General features: G+C 42.7%; 1 protein-coding gene across 1 annotated transcript in view; it reads left to right on the forward strand.

Moving 5' to 3' along the window:
• Positions 1-1065: 1065 nt before the first annotated feature.
• PHACTR3 (phosphatase and actin regulator 3) overlaps positions 1066-14926 on the forward strand; it is a 100110-nt gene continuing 86249 nt past the window's right edge. Inside the window, exon 1 of the mRNA XM_018074023.2 lies at positions 1066-1198. The gene's annotated coding sequence lies outside the window, so the exon portion shown is untranslated. The remainder of the gene's footprint in view (positions 1199-14926) is intronic.

Here is a 14926-nt window from a genome sequence, read left to right on the forward strand (position 1 = left end):
CAGGTCAAAACTCCAAGGAAACACGACCCGCATCACCGGGAACAGCAAAGCAGCCCCGAGTTGCGCAGGACGGGGAGAAATGACCTTGCGTTTAAAATAAAAACCCGTGAAACCAGATACTCGCTTTAAACGAATTCCCAAACGGAGCTGCTCAGTCGAGGTGGAATACCCCGTTTTCCCGGGGTTTCCGTGCGACACGAGCCCCCCGCCCGTCCCAGCGCAGCACCGCCGGCTTCGCACAAGGTCCCACCGGGCTGCGCGGGGTCCCAGCGGGGCGGACACGGGCACGGACACGGACACGGGCAAGTGGCGACCCCCGCGCGTTCCTGCCGCGGGGAACCGGCCGCTTTTCGACCTCCCCAAGATACCCTCCTCCCCCTCCTCTTCCCTCCTCCTCCTCTTTTCTCCAAGCCGCGGGTGGAGGCGCAGCGGACCTGAGCCCCCGCGGTGCCGGAGGGATCGCGCCGCGAAGCGCCCCGAGGGTCGGGCCGGGGAGGGCTGGGGGTCCCGGGGGGCATCTCTCCCGCACGCCGAGGTGCGGGCGGCCCCTCCCCACTCGCCCCCCCGGCCGAAGGCGCCGCGGGCGGACCCCCGCGCAACCTGCGGAGCCCCCGCCTTTGTGCAGTGCCAGGTGCGGCGCCCCACCCCCCGCCGTGACGTCCACAGGGCCGCTCGCGGGCACCATGGGGTAGATCCCAATGTTTTCCAACGGATGCGCTCAGCGGCGCGGCTGCTTGAAGGCGAACTCCGGGAGCGACGCTCGTCGGAGGGGCGTCCCGGGAAAGGGCGTCCCGGGAGGGGGCGGCGGCGGCGGGGCGGGGGGCCGGGCCGGCGGCCCGCGCCCCTGCTCTTTCCCCACCCCGGCTCTGCAGCATGGCCCACCCCCGTGAGAGCCCCGAGCTGCCCCTCCGGAGCTCCCGGTGCCGGCGGAGCGCCCGCCGCAGCCCTGCGACGGCGCCGGGAAGATGCTGCCGCGGCTCGTCCTGCCACGGCTGACGCCCTCCGCCGCCGCCGCACCCCCGTCCCCATTTGTACCCCGGCCCGCATCCGGCTCCATGAGCGCCTCCTCCTCCCCCCTCCTCGTGAGCATTCCCGCCCTCCACCCATGGCTGCATCGGAAGAAGGGACCGGCGCTTTCTCCCGCGAGGCAGGTCGCAGAGTGACCCCAGCATCCTCACCGACCCCGGGGAGCGCACAGGTAACGGCCCCGGCGGCGCTCGGGGGGCGGGCGGGGGAGCGCCGGGATCATCCGCCAATTTGTAGCGCGCCGGGCAGGGATTGGGAACATATTTCCTGCGGTGAGTGCTCAAATGATGCAGCCGCTTAGCTCCAAACGGGATCAGAGCGGAGCGTGTCCCGCAGCGATCGCAGTGTCCTCTCGCCGAGTGAGCGCGGGGGGCGCGGCCGGAGCCGGGTCCCGGCCGGGGGTCCCCGGGAACGCTCGAGCCCCCGCAGGGATGATTTATGACTTTGGGGGGGTGGGGGAAATGAGGGCTAATAAAGCAGGCTGTTTGCATGGGATCGCCATGGAGACAAGGGAAGCAGAGTCATAATTAAACGCTTTCTGCCCACAAGAAGGTAATTTTCACTTCATAGGGAGAAGCGTAATCTCCTTATGGAGACACAGAGGGTGGTGCTGAGGGGACCCAGCCCAATCGTTAGGATATAAATAGAATATTGTGATGAGATTTTTTTTCTTCTTTAACAATGGCTAATGGTGTTTTCAGTTTAACTTCACTTTGAGGAGTTATTCTAAATGTCTGTTGGTGGTGACTCAGTAATTTCAGATTGTCAGAATCTAAGCAATGATGAGACCTTTAGGAAAAAAACCCCAACAAACAGCTACATCACTTTGATGAGATGTGATTGCACGGGAAGGCACAACAACAAGCTGGAAGCAAAGGGTAAGAGCCAGTTTGCTCTCAGTTTCTCAGAATAGATGATGGTCACACAAGACCTCCAGGCTTGTTTATGAGAAAAGGAGTAACCAAAACAGCATGAAGACAATGAATGGGGTGTTGATCATCACTGCCCATTACACCGAATTCTAAGCCTGGAATCTTGGGGTTTGGGTCAGGCACTCTGAGCCTGCAAGAGACAGTCCCTGAATGCAATTTCGGGTTGAACTTTATTCCGACCTTTCTCGGATTACCGAGTAAATAAAATATTCCAGGCTCTATTCACACACCTGCTCGATTGCTTCCTCCCGAGCCCATGAGGTTATTAATATTTGTATCTATTTTACGTTCTTCTATTTATTTGTCTTATCAAGCAATTCTGAGCACCTTGCTCTGGAGTGAAAGACAAATTAAATTAAGGCAAACAGTAGATGATTTATCTCTGATTACCAACTGTTCCAATACCACAAGTGAAGGGAACAAAGGACTCTTCTTACATGAACTGCTCGACTCACTCCCAAAGGGGCAATCTTGACTGAAAGAGGAATGTATGTTTCTGCCATTTGATTTCTGGAAGCAGAAGTGACTAATGAAAGGCAGGCATATGCAATCTCAGCTTTAATTCCTCTATATTATTTTCTGCTAATTAATTATTTTGGCCTTCGTGAAAGGCAACAAAGAAACTACACAACATGTCCGACAAATAGACAAAGATATAAACATTATTATGCTTTTTGTTAGGAGAAAGAACTATCAAGACTAAGTAGCATTTTTTCCCCTAATACAGACTTCATGAAATAAGCCAGTGTCCCATTGCAAAAGCCAAACTAAAATACAAGAAAGGATGTCTTTTATAGTATTGTGTTATACAGACAATATGTGGAGAGAAACAAAGGGTGATAAATACATATGATTTTTGTCCAGGTAGGCAGCAGAATTAGCATGTTTGGAGAGTTTTTCATGTTTTAAATTTGTTTGTCAAATAGTATTGAACATCTGTACGACTCAAAATGATAATAAAAAGTGAACATAAATTACTTAATTTAAATAAAATTTACAGTATTGTGAGTAATCATCATGAGCAATTTCATAACGTCGAATAAAATTTATACTGTTGTAAGAATTGTGTATGCTAGATGACATAATTGTAATTTTTACTTATTTTATTAGCCTGGAAAATAATGTTTTCATTATCATTATAATACCAACATAACCATCCATGGACTCCAAGTCCAAAGACAGACTTAGGAGTGTGAAATGATAAGGACAAAGTTTGTGTTTACATCCCAACCCTGCTGGCAGACAAACCATGTAGAGGAGTACCTGTGAACATGTAGGATTCTTTCCTAATTTAAAAACTAAATTAATTTTTATTCATACAGACAAATAAACCAATACCAAAATACGGATCACTGCAAAAACCATTCCTACTTTCACGTGGCATTTGAACGATGCCAAATTCCTGCTGGAGATGCACTCTTGTTTTGCAACGTTTTTTGAGTGCATGATGTGGTCAAGGATTATTCTGCACCAATTCATTTGGCTGTGTCTACTGAGGAAAGTACATGGAGGTAGAAAATGTGGTAATAAATGGTGCCTAGGGTTCCTACTGGTGGTGTGGAGAGAACTGGGAATAGTATAAGAAAGATAAGAAGGAATAAAAGTTTCTTTGTTTTAATTGGAGCAGTTATTTTCTCCTTTTGAGATAAAATCATGCATTTCAGCCTGGGATTTAAGTGAACTATTTTATGGCCACTGAGCAGTATTTTATGAGAATTAGTAGAGTACAGCAAAGACTGGACTTGATGTTTGAGTCTGTTTAAGCTCACTGTCACACTGAGTGCAAGCCTTGAAAAAGGAATATGTCTCAGTTTGAGAAGCACACATCAAAATACTCATGTCTTGCTTAGCTACAGGCTGTGTCTAGACCAATCCATTGTTAAAAAGAGAATTTCATCTTTCTTATTCATAGAATCAAGGAATGGTTTGAGTTGGAATAAACCTTGCAGATCATCTTGTTCTCCCCCTGCCCATGGCAGGTCCACCTTCCACTAGACCAGGTTGATTTAAGCCCCATCCAACCTGTCCTCAAACACTTCCAGGGCTGTCAAGAATTTCCTTATATATATCTTACATCTCATATGTCTTTCCCCTCCTCCATCTTTCCAGATAAGGACCAAGAGAGAAAGGAGAGTCTGAAGAGAACAGATTTCAGTATCGCCATCTAATTGAGAGACAGTTGCACAAAGCCAAAATATTGCTCTCATTACATCCTTCCAGCAGTCACAGGCCATAGGAAAGATTGACAATCTCATTTGATTTGTAGTCATAAAAGAGAGGGCTGCACAGACTGGAGAAGAACACCATGTCAAAACTCTGTATTACTTGAGGAGATATAGACAACCATGACAACGTGTGAAAACGTCAACCCCTCCCCTCCTTAATTTGGGGGTAATCCATTTGGATTTGTCTAAGTGTACATAGGTGCCATCATGTTTTGCTCTCTGTGATGTTGCTTCTCCCTCCTGGCACCCTGCAATCAATGAGTGCTGCTTCAGGATGGGCATTTCTGAGTTCTCCAGCAGACCTTGGCAGTGGTCTGCTGTGTGTTCCTTCTCCTCCAGCTCAGGGTCTGTACCAAGGCAAGGAGCTGTTGTGGTGAAATTAGCAGTGTTAGATGTTGTTAACAGCTCTGTCATCATCATTTCTTATTGTTCTCCTTGGAGAAGGCTGATGGAGGGGACTCCTCAGCCTCTGCATTATTTGCTGTGATGTGCTTCAAGTTCAGACAACTTAAAGCTATTTCAGAATAGTTGTTCTAGTGATGTACAGCTATGTCTGTGCCAGACACTAATTCCCCTTTTATTTCTATTGATACCATGTGTGATCAGCAGCACTGTGCTCTGAATTAACTCAAGAAGAGAACAACTGCATAAGACTTAAAGCTCCTTCCTCACTGTTTCTAGTTATCATAATTCAAAAGTTCTGTAGCAGGAAACATTGTTGTAAGTATTCTTCTAGGATGCTAAGAAGAGAATTGAAGTGTTTTGTTCCTTTTACATCATCTCTCTCTGGGCTGAAAGCTGACCTGAACCCAGCAGAGCCTCACAGGCAGTGTAAGGACTCAGCCCTCTAAGTAATGCCCATGGAAAATCCTGAGTCAATGAACAGCAGGTATAGGAATATTCTTTACTGCAGCTTTTTCTTTCTTCTGTTTTAAAGCTGTAACCTACCCTGGATGGACTGTGCCACTCCATATGCCTATCATTGTTTTCTCTTAACTTTTTGGGGTTGATTGACACTGCTAAAGATTTTGACTGACTCTTGTTACTGACATATTTGTTCCTTCAACAAGTTTGCTCAGTTTGAGTCTTGTGCAGTGTTAGGGAGCTTGGGAGCAGCTGGGAAGCTGTGCTTTCCCCCCTTAACCATCAGGGTACTGGAAATCTCAGAGATCTTGGAAGCTACTGGCAGGGAAGGTTTGGAAACTCAAAAGCTTATTAAAAGTGAAGTGTAGGAGGTTTGGGCTGCGGATGCTTGTAGGGAGCAAAGGGAAGGCAAAGAGGAACAGGGGTACAACTGGAGTGCAGACAGATCGGTGCCAGCTTTCTGAATCTTTCTGCTGCAAATCTGTTCCTTCCAGGCCCATAATTCAGAAAATCTTTTAAATGTGTGTGCTGAACTTCAAATATGTGCTTAAGACGAGGGAATTGATAGCAGAGGGACAGAGAGAGATGCTGTTGGTGCCCTGCCTGTCAGCTGGCTGGTGCTCTCATCCTTTTGCAGTCATTTGGATCACTGCAGCTTAATCAGGGCCTTAAAGGCTTATCTCTGATGTCTTTAGTTGTTGCATAAATTTTCAAATTTGATCCCAACACTTGAGCCAGGCCACCCATAAGAAGTTGTTAGGGTTTTTTTTTCCACCAGAAAGATTTGGTTTCCATTTCATTTTCCTGTATCAACAAGTCTGTTCTGTTAACACAGTTTGTTTTGCCTGTATCATATTTCTTCTGAAACAAGAAGTGTACCCATGTCTTCTACATCTTTTCCCCTACTAATTTATGAACAAAATTAAATAAGCTAGCCAGTGCTTTTGCTCCAGTTTATAACTGAACCCTGTGTTTAATGTATATGAAACTTTGTGATGTTCTCTCACCCAAAGTCAGAATGTTCCTGTTCAAATTCAACCCAAGGGCTCCCTGTAGAAACTTAGGAATACTCAGGAATACTCGGTAGAGGCAAGAAACATGCAGGATATTAGTTAATAACCCATTTCCTTTTACATTGAAATCCAAATTTAAGTCCTGTAAGGCTTCCCAAGACATTTGTTATTTGTGTGAATGTAGAGTTTTTTATAATATAGCACCTGAAAAATCATCACCTTATTACAAAGTACTACAATGGGAGTTACATTTTAGGAAATGGTCCTCTGTGCTCTTGAGAAGGTCTTTTCCTTTCTCATCAAATTCCCAGCCCCTTGCTGGTCTGATCTAACTAGACCCCAAGTGATGCAGAGAAACTTCACTGGAAGCACAGAACTCCCTTTTTTTCCTCTGTCCTGCAGTGGAGAATCTCCTGTTACCCCAGCACCCCTCCTCCCTGCTCCATCACTCATCTCATACACTTGGCAGTGCTTCTCCAGCATTTTCCAGGAGGGGAGAGAGGAATCTCTCCACTCCTGGAGAGGAGAATGGGCACAGTGTACTCAGACAACCTACATAGGTGGCACTTGGGAGATGTGGATTATGTTACTCCAAATGCATAATTTTGGTCCTGCCCACCCTTGGATTGGTGACAATGCTGGGGTATCATTACACTGTGCACACTTAACACAAACTGCTTTATGCTGCTTGCCTGAGTGTTTTACTTGCTGAAACTCTCCTTAGTTTATTTTTTGGGATTCAAGAAAGAGCTTGAGGAAGTTATATTTTAATGCTACTTTTGCAGAAATTAAATGAGGTCAGTTAATAAGTATGCTACTCATGTTGAGGCTTGGTTTTAGGCTTTTCCAAGGGTTGACTGTTCCCAGTGTTTGGAGATTTGTGTTTGGACAAATCTTAGAGTTCTGTAAAGGAAATACAGACCTTTAACTGGGAAAAAAGAGTTTTACAGTTGTCTTTTCTCCTAAATCCCAAGTTGGCAGGTAGTTTGAATATTGATGAAAAGACACTTAAACCATTAAAACCTCTTTATCCAAGAAGTGGAAATACTGATTATGCATCATCATAACCTAGACTGGATTTATGGGAGTGAGGTCAGCATATCAGAAATGCCTTGTGTTGTTTTATGTTTATCTTTGTCTCTTTAATACAGGCTTTATTTCAAAACAAAAGTAAACCCCAAATTTGATTGCATACCTTAAGTACAAATTACTCAGACTTAATTTACACACGTAACAACTTGTGCACACAAGTAGTTGCTTCTCTGTGCAAATAAGATAAACTCATGTGTGTCAAATAATAAAAAAAGTCACCCTTTAGCAATGAATGAAGATGGTTTAAGATTATTCATTCAGTTAATGTTTGCACCACACTTAGAAAATGGAATTAGTTACATAATGCTGGGAGTGGTATTTATCTGGAAATGTAACTGTATATTTTAGTGAATAGTTAAATAACAGTGTTAATCTTTCACAATCTGTAGTTTGGGAACTCTGTTTCAAGACTGCCTAATTCATGCTGTAATGAACAGGCTCCACCATTTATTTATTTATAACATGGTGTTTTTCTAACCAAATTTGTGGCTTTTTGTTTTTAGAACTTAATATGTAGAATTAATTACCGTGGCTTCCCTAAGCAGGTCAGATCTATAAATACCAAGGGTAAGTAAAGCTAAATATGATACCTTGATTTAGCTGCAAAATGGAGGTGGACTTCGTACGTAATACAATGGATTCTTTGTGCCCATTAAATCCCATACTTTTGTTTGAAATTCAAGTTGATTTATGGTCTAATGTATACACAATTTATACATGCCCTAGAGAGAACATCATATACCTCCTTGATGCAGGTCAATAGCTCCATGCTTGAGTCTGCATAAATAGTTCAGTAAGATGATCTGAATCAAAGGGGATCTTACCCTGCTCTCTGTAGTACACTAATTGTGTAATCACATGTGGGTCAGGAATGTGGACCTGTGGTTGGAACTGAAGAAAGGCATGAAGCACTTCATGACTCTTCATATAATCAAGAGACAGCTCATGTGTTAACTTTCTTAATCTAATTTTTTTTTGAACATCCTCAAATTGTTCAGCTGCTGCATAACCAGCAACTAGACATAGATCACTGCAGCACATCAAACCAGTGAAGCCTTCAACGTTTTCTGAGGGCTGCTCCATCCCTCAGGCCATACTCTCTTCCCTGTGCCTTGCCCATATTGATCTGTTTGGAATGGCTGTCACATCTCATTCAGCTGCTCCCAGAAATCTGCATCTTATCTCTTAACCAGCCTGCACCAAACTACAGTTTTATCCTTATAAGAACATGAATGCTCTGCTGGGTCAGGGCTGTGGTCTGGTCTAGGACTGTTCCTGATGGGGCAGGAGAAGATGCTATTTAGGGAGCAGGTACTTGCCCAACCTGGAAGCTTGAGCCAGGCTGGAAGGAAATGAAAGGTGGGTGAACAAACACACGTGAACTCCAAATGGAATGGTCAGGGTGAGTCTTCTGTGTCTGCCTTCAAATAATACACAAAACTGCTGATGCTTTGGGCATGTTTGCTCAGCATCTAGAACCAGTCCTGCCCTCTTAGGGGAGCTCAGACAAAACATGAGTAGAAATCAGTCTCCAAGAGAGTTTCTTGGCTCCTGGGAGTACTTTTTAATTGTTTCATCATGAATGAGATGAATCTGTGTGGAATATTTAACTAGAGCAAACATGATAGTGTATGCAACACTGACTTAATTGGGTTTCTCTGAAGTTTATGCTTTGCAGATGGGACTTGGTAATTTTGTAAACTCTGCATTTATGATTAAAGAAAAAATGTAATTTTTTTTTTTTTGTAATTCTAGGAGCTATGTAGACTGGGAGCAGCTTTCTGGGATTGCAGGGGTTTCAAGGAGAAAAGCATCCTATTTTCAGATACAGCAGTTCAACTTAACTTCAGCTTAAATGTTTCCTTCCCTGACAGTTGACTTTGCTCTATGTTCCAATGCCTAGAAGCAGAGAATAAGTACTCATATTAGACTCCTAACTAAGCAGAGAAAGCTCTAGAAAACAGAAAATGGAGCCTTTCACTCATACAAATTCTCCACTCGTGCACCATAAGTTCTAAAAGCCTCATTTCTTGTTTAACTCAAGAAAATGAACCAAAATATACCAAAAAATGTATATCCTGACTAAACCCATGATTCTCTTCAATCATAGGAGCAAATATCAACCATGGCCTGAGGCTGGTTGCCTTGGACCCTCACAGTAGTGGTTAACTTAACAGATGACATGATCAGAGCCACATTTTCTTAAGGCAAACACAGGGAATGTGAACAGCAGCTGTCAAGATGGATAGCAGAGGGATCTCGTAGTGTTGTGGTGTACATTTTCTGCTGTAATTCAATCAGAAGAATAAACTGAAAGGAAGCCAAGTAATATGTAAAAGTACAAAGAAATGTCCTTCAAAAATCCAGAATATTGTGTGTGAATGAAAATGTTTTAAGAAGTGTCCCTAACTCGTAATAGAAATTTATCCTGTATCTCTCTTCTTTAGTCCAAGGAAGTGTCATTGAAGACAACACAAGTTGATCTGGAACACTGGCATTCCTCCTACCTCACTGAGCTGGTGCCTCCCTACATTCTCTTGTTGTCTTGTGAGACAGTAGAACTTGTTGCTACTTCTTTTTACTTTTCAGTGTGTTTTCTCTACGTTTTTTTTCACTTTCCTGTTATCTAGTCTGAGTCCATTCTATTAGCTTGCACCTTTCTCCTGCCTTGGCACATGCAGGAGCTCGCTGCTCCAGAGGCCTTTCTCCCAAATGATTCTTTTGGAAGTAGGATGGGTGTTACTACTGTAACAACAGAGAAGCCAACAAAGCCTGCCTTCCTACAGTTCCAGCATTGTCAGTGCTCAATGAGATCTTAAACTGTTAAAAATCTCATTTATCAGATTTATGAGACTTATGACTTGAGATTGGCTCCTCTCTTGTCTAATGAAGTGTCAGACTGACTGAACTCTCTTCCCTTGAGGGCACTCACAGCATCTCTCCTGAGTGGATGCTTTGGTGTATAAGCAAAACTCACCCCACACCGAGGCTTTTCCTACAGGTGAGACTTATGAGGGTCACTAGTGTCATTTTTCATGAACTAAATCCTTTGCTGGAAGTTGCCAATAAGCTCCAAAGTTATTGTGAGTGACATGAGATGAAAAGTGGTTAAATAAACCTTGTTTCTGAAAGAACCTGAGAGCAAAAACCAGAAGAAGCCGTTTTCAGTAACTTGCTGTTCCATTTATATTTTTCTCACTCTTGTTCTCCTCACACAACTTCTAGGATGTGTTTAGGCTTTATTCCAACACATCAAAGGTCTCTAGTTCTACCAACCTCTTCTAAAAAAGCTGCACTGTGACCTGAAGCATTACTCATCTATCTTATTTGGGAGAGGAGATTTTTATATAATCAGCTAGTTTGTGTCCTGCACCTGCAGAAAATCTATTCTGCTCCCCGTCCTGGGATTTAATATTTGTCTATTCATCTATTTTTTTGAGGATTTTAAACACATTTTGTGGTAACTTATTAAAAAATCAACAAGAAAAACCTCAACCAGGCCCCCAACCACCCCAACTCAAACAAAACCCACGCTGCCAAGAGCTTTGCATTTTGAGAGCATGGGTTTTTTGGTGGCTTTAATGAAGGAATTATAAAAGAGATAAACTACTGAATATGTTTTTAGTGGCTTAGACATCATAAAATATCAGCAGAGAAATACCCCCAAACTTTCTGAATAGGTATGTGTGGAATGAAGGTTTCACTCTGTCCAAAAGAGCAGATCTCTCAGCAGGAGGATACACCTTTATAGATATTTTTTCATTTATTTTCTCATCCTATTAAAAGAAATGAAAGTCTACTTCTGGTGGGTTTAATTAATTAGTTTTTAATTCAAATTCCCATTCTCCCTCAAGAAATTCCCCTGCAATTTGCCTGGAGAGCACTGAAGGAATCTTTTTTAGATCTTGGTAGCTGAAGTAAAGTTGTCTGAGAACAAAAACTACTTTTGAACAGATTAATCTAAATGTACATATCCAAGAAGAAAAAAAGTGGCAGTAGATACCCTGATTCTTCAAAACTAACTTTCATTTTAAGTAGTTTCTTGAAGAAAGAGAACTTTGGGTATTACATCATGTTTTTTCAGAAATACTGATTTTTAAGCAGAAGAAAACTTTTTACATGAATAATCTGATTTTTAGCCGGATAGTGTCTGTTAAAATGAAATCATGCAGACTTAGAAATATCTTTTCTGACAGAAGGAGATGAAACTAAGCCTATCAGAGCCAATGGGAATCCTGCAGTTTAGAGATTTTGTCGTTGTTATAGATCATAATATTCTCATAATACAACAGAGATTACAGAAATATGGCATAGTCTTATTTTGTCTGACATTGTAAAGAAAGAAAGACTTAAAGGATTAGTCTTGGTAACTTAGCAGTTCCTTTGCAACGTATTGTGATATAATAGGGAATAATGCAGCACATTTCCTGAACATGAAATAAAGCCTCTGGTCAGAATCTCGTTAATGCCAGAAGTGATTTAAAGCCAGCAAACAGGCCCAGTTCTCTGTCCCAGAAATGACAACACAAGATGTGACGTCTCGTACTCTAATGCTACAGAAGAGCATATCATGCATATGATTAAGATATGATTCAACACGACTAATTCCTCAAGATTCACTTCTCTTCATTGTTAGAGACCCAAGGACAGCACAAGGAAGCAGGATTAGGTTTGAGATGGAAGCTGTTACTTTGACAGGGAATGAAACTACTTTTCCAATGTGTGTTGAGAGGGAGGGATGGGCTAAGGAGGCAAAGTTAAATGTTTCTTCCCTCAAGTAGGCTGAGCACCTCATTTACACATTCATTGGACACAAAGCCTCACTTACTGTGCTAACAAATCACATAATGAGGCATTTGCACACCCACACACATTTCTACACGTGCTGTTGCTCATCTTGCACCTGCAGTGGTGGTGAATAGATGTGTAATTGCATCTATGAGTTGTTGAAAGAGGCTACAGGCAAGGTCTGTGGAGCTGGAGTAAGTGGCTGCCTTTTTGCTTCACATTGCTGTGGTCGGCAGCTTTTTGGGAGCTGTTTTAGCACAGAAATCCTGCTCTGCCATTATCCAGCTCTCAAAGACTTTTCCAAGGAGCCTCTAACGACTCTACAGGTGTTGGTATTGAGCCATGAAAATGTTGGGTAACTGCTCCACGGGCTCATGTCTCCTGCAGAGTCAGAGCTGATCACACTGGGACACTGATAAGCTACACAGAGCCAGAGTTCAAGCATGCTCAGGTCTTGCAGCTAAAGGAAGTTCTGTAGAAGAGGTCAAAAACTGGTACTAGGAGATTCCCCTGAGAATAACAAATATTACATGCTGAAATCTGCAAAATTTGTCACGTATGTGCTGCTGATGGCAGTGCTGTATGTCCTGCCTTACAGCTTCCAGGTCAGATATTACAGTCCCTCGATGTCAGAAATCAATAGTCCCATCTCAGAGGGGCCACTAAACATCCAAGTCATGTTCCAAACTTTAAATTCATGACTGTTCCTGTGAAATTTTTAGTTATACCTTCTAAAGCCCAATTTTTTGCTCCCTCATTTCCTGTGTAACCTAGATCTGTGCAAAGCCAGAAGCATTGATAACTTGGATGTTTTGTAACCTCCAGAAAGGGCACTGAGATTCCTTTGTAGGCATTTTACCATTGCTACAAGCAGGACTGACCCAGTGCTACTGCTCTCATCTTGTCATTAGGAGAGCTTTCAGGAGGTAGGACTTCAAAGCAACTCTTCCAAAATAGTATGTCTGGAGTGGTTTTAAGCAGCTGTTTTATTTCCTTGTTGTTCTGCCCAAAACACACTCTGCCTTCTGAGATGCAAAGAAAACTCCATCTCTCTCACTGCCATCTAAGTGTGCTTGAGGTGACAGCCTTGTTATTTAGGGTTATTTCTCATGACAGATGGGTTATTCACAGCAATTGTATCCCAAGGATGTACATAGTGGTATTTTCATAAATTGTGGGCAGCTTTGGGAGCATCACGTGGATTTCTTTGGTCTTATCCATTTATCTGCAAATCATTGAATTCAAAGTGGCTCCAACATCCATGATGTTTGAATAGTAATTATATATTTTTTAGAGTTTTGTCTGAAATTTAACAGTTCTAACTATGCATTTTTAATGGGCATTTCACATCTGTATTGATAGCACTGCCCATCACTTTGTTTGAGGTTAATGGGAACTCCCTGTTGCACCTGTAAACCAGTGCATCACTGGAAAACTCTTTGCACAATTTAAGTGCCTGGACATGAAACTGTGATTCCCTTTCAGGTCTTGTGCTATCACATAATCCATATCCATTGAAAATTGATTTGACATCCATAATCACTGTTTAATTATAGTACCTCCTAAGAAGGCTGTTTTATAGAAGTGAAGATAATGGTGTAGAACAAGTATATGGTTTTCTCTAATAAGCAAGTTATTCTGATTACCCTGTCCTAATAGCATAATTGCATTCTGGATGTTCTCTCCTCAGCAGTAACTCTGGTAATTACAGTCTACATGTGCTCCAGGTCCTGGGAGAGCAAGGGGGTGGGGTTTGGGGCTTTGCTGTTGTTGATGTTGTTGCTTTAATCTAAATTTTAAAAGTATTTGGCTGGATTTTTCTGCACTGCAGCTCTGGGCAAGCTCTAGGGCAATCTATGGGATAAGAGAGAGTCGCCATCAGGTTTTATTAATTTTTCATTTTTCCCCATTGTTGCTGAAAAAAAATAATAATTGCAGCCTTTGTTGGTGGAGGGAGGTGGGAAAAGGAGAGGTAAGGAGGGGATGGCAGCTATCACTGTTTACCTTTATATTTGGTGTGTTTTTCTGTCAACTTATTAAGTGAAAAGCACAACCCAGTCTGGATTTCTGACATTTTCTTCCTTCATGGCTCTTGTCACTATAAATCTGTCATCCCTGCAGTCACATCCTCAAAGTAGCTCGGAGTGAGCCTCTGTGAGGGCAACCTAGAGCACCAATTTCACCCCTAATATCCATATAGAAGAGGCTGCTCAAACTTCAGCTATATTTAGGACTGAATTTCAGCTGATGAAGTACTACTGTAAGAGCTGTTCCTCTCAATTTAGAAGAGCCAAGAATGAAGCCATTTGGTCATCATAAGAGATGAGAACAAAGCTTTTAGATTCAAGAGGATTTAACTGTGGAACATTCTTTTAGAAGTGCTTGGGCAAATCTAGTCTGATAGTCCTTAAGAAATACTACATAACCATCCTCATTTTCCAATTTTTCCCACCAAAAATTACTTTAACAGTTGTAATGTTCTAGTCCTCTCCTCCCCGAAAAAGACTCCAGAAAACCCAATGCCATCCCAAGTTTGGTCTCCCAAAAAACAGAAAAGCCAGGCACTTATGTATGTAAGTAACTAAATTCTTACTAATGGGTTTATGCAGAAAGTGTTTAAATACTCAGATCACAGACAGCATAAAAAACCAGCCCTAGAACACCCCAGGTTTGACAAGGCCCAATAACCCCTCCTGATGATGTGACTGAGTCCTGATGGAAAGGACTGGAAGGACAAGTTCAGTGCTATTGCATGGGGAACTCTTGTTCCATAAACAACCACCTCAGTTCTTCTGGGAATACTGCAGTCACTTCAGGAAATAATACAGCTTGCAATCTGTTAGTTCATGAAATGCACTTTGTTTACTCTACAATAAGAGATTAATGAAATGGTCTGGGGTTTGAAACAGGATTTTTCAGCTCTCATAATTTTGCAGCTGATTTAACCATTCACCTGGAATTGTGATGCAGAGCAAGTAATTGCACG

Source organism: Manacus vitellinus, unplaced genomic scaffold (genome assembly GCF_001715985.3).
Source record: "Manacus vitellinus isolate BGI_N305 unplaced genomic scaffold, ASM171598v3 scaffold_26_pilon, whole genome shotgun sequence".
NCBI classification, from domain to species: Eukaryota; Metazoa; Chordata; class Aves; order Passeriformes; family Pipridae; genus Manacus; species Manacus vitellinus.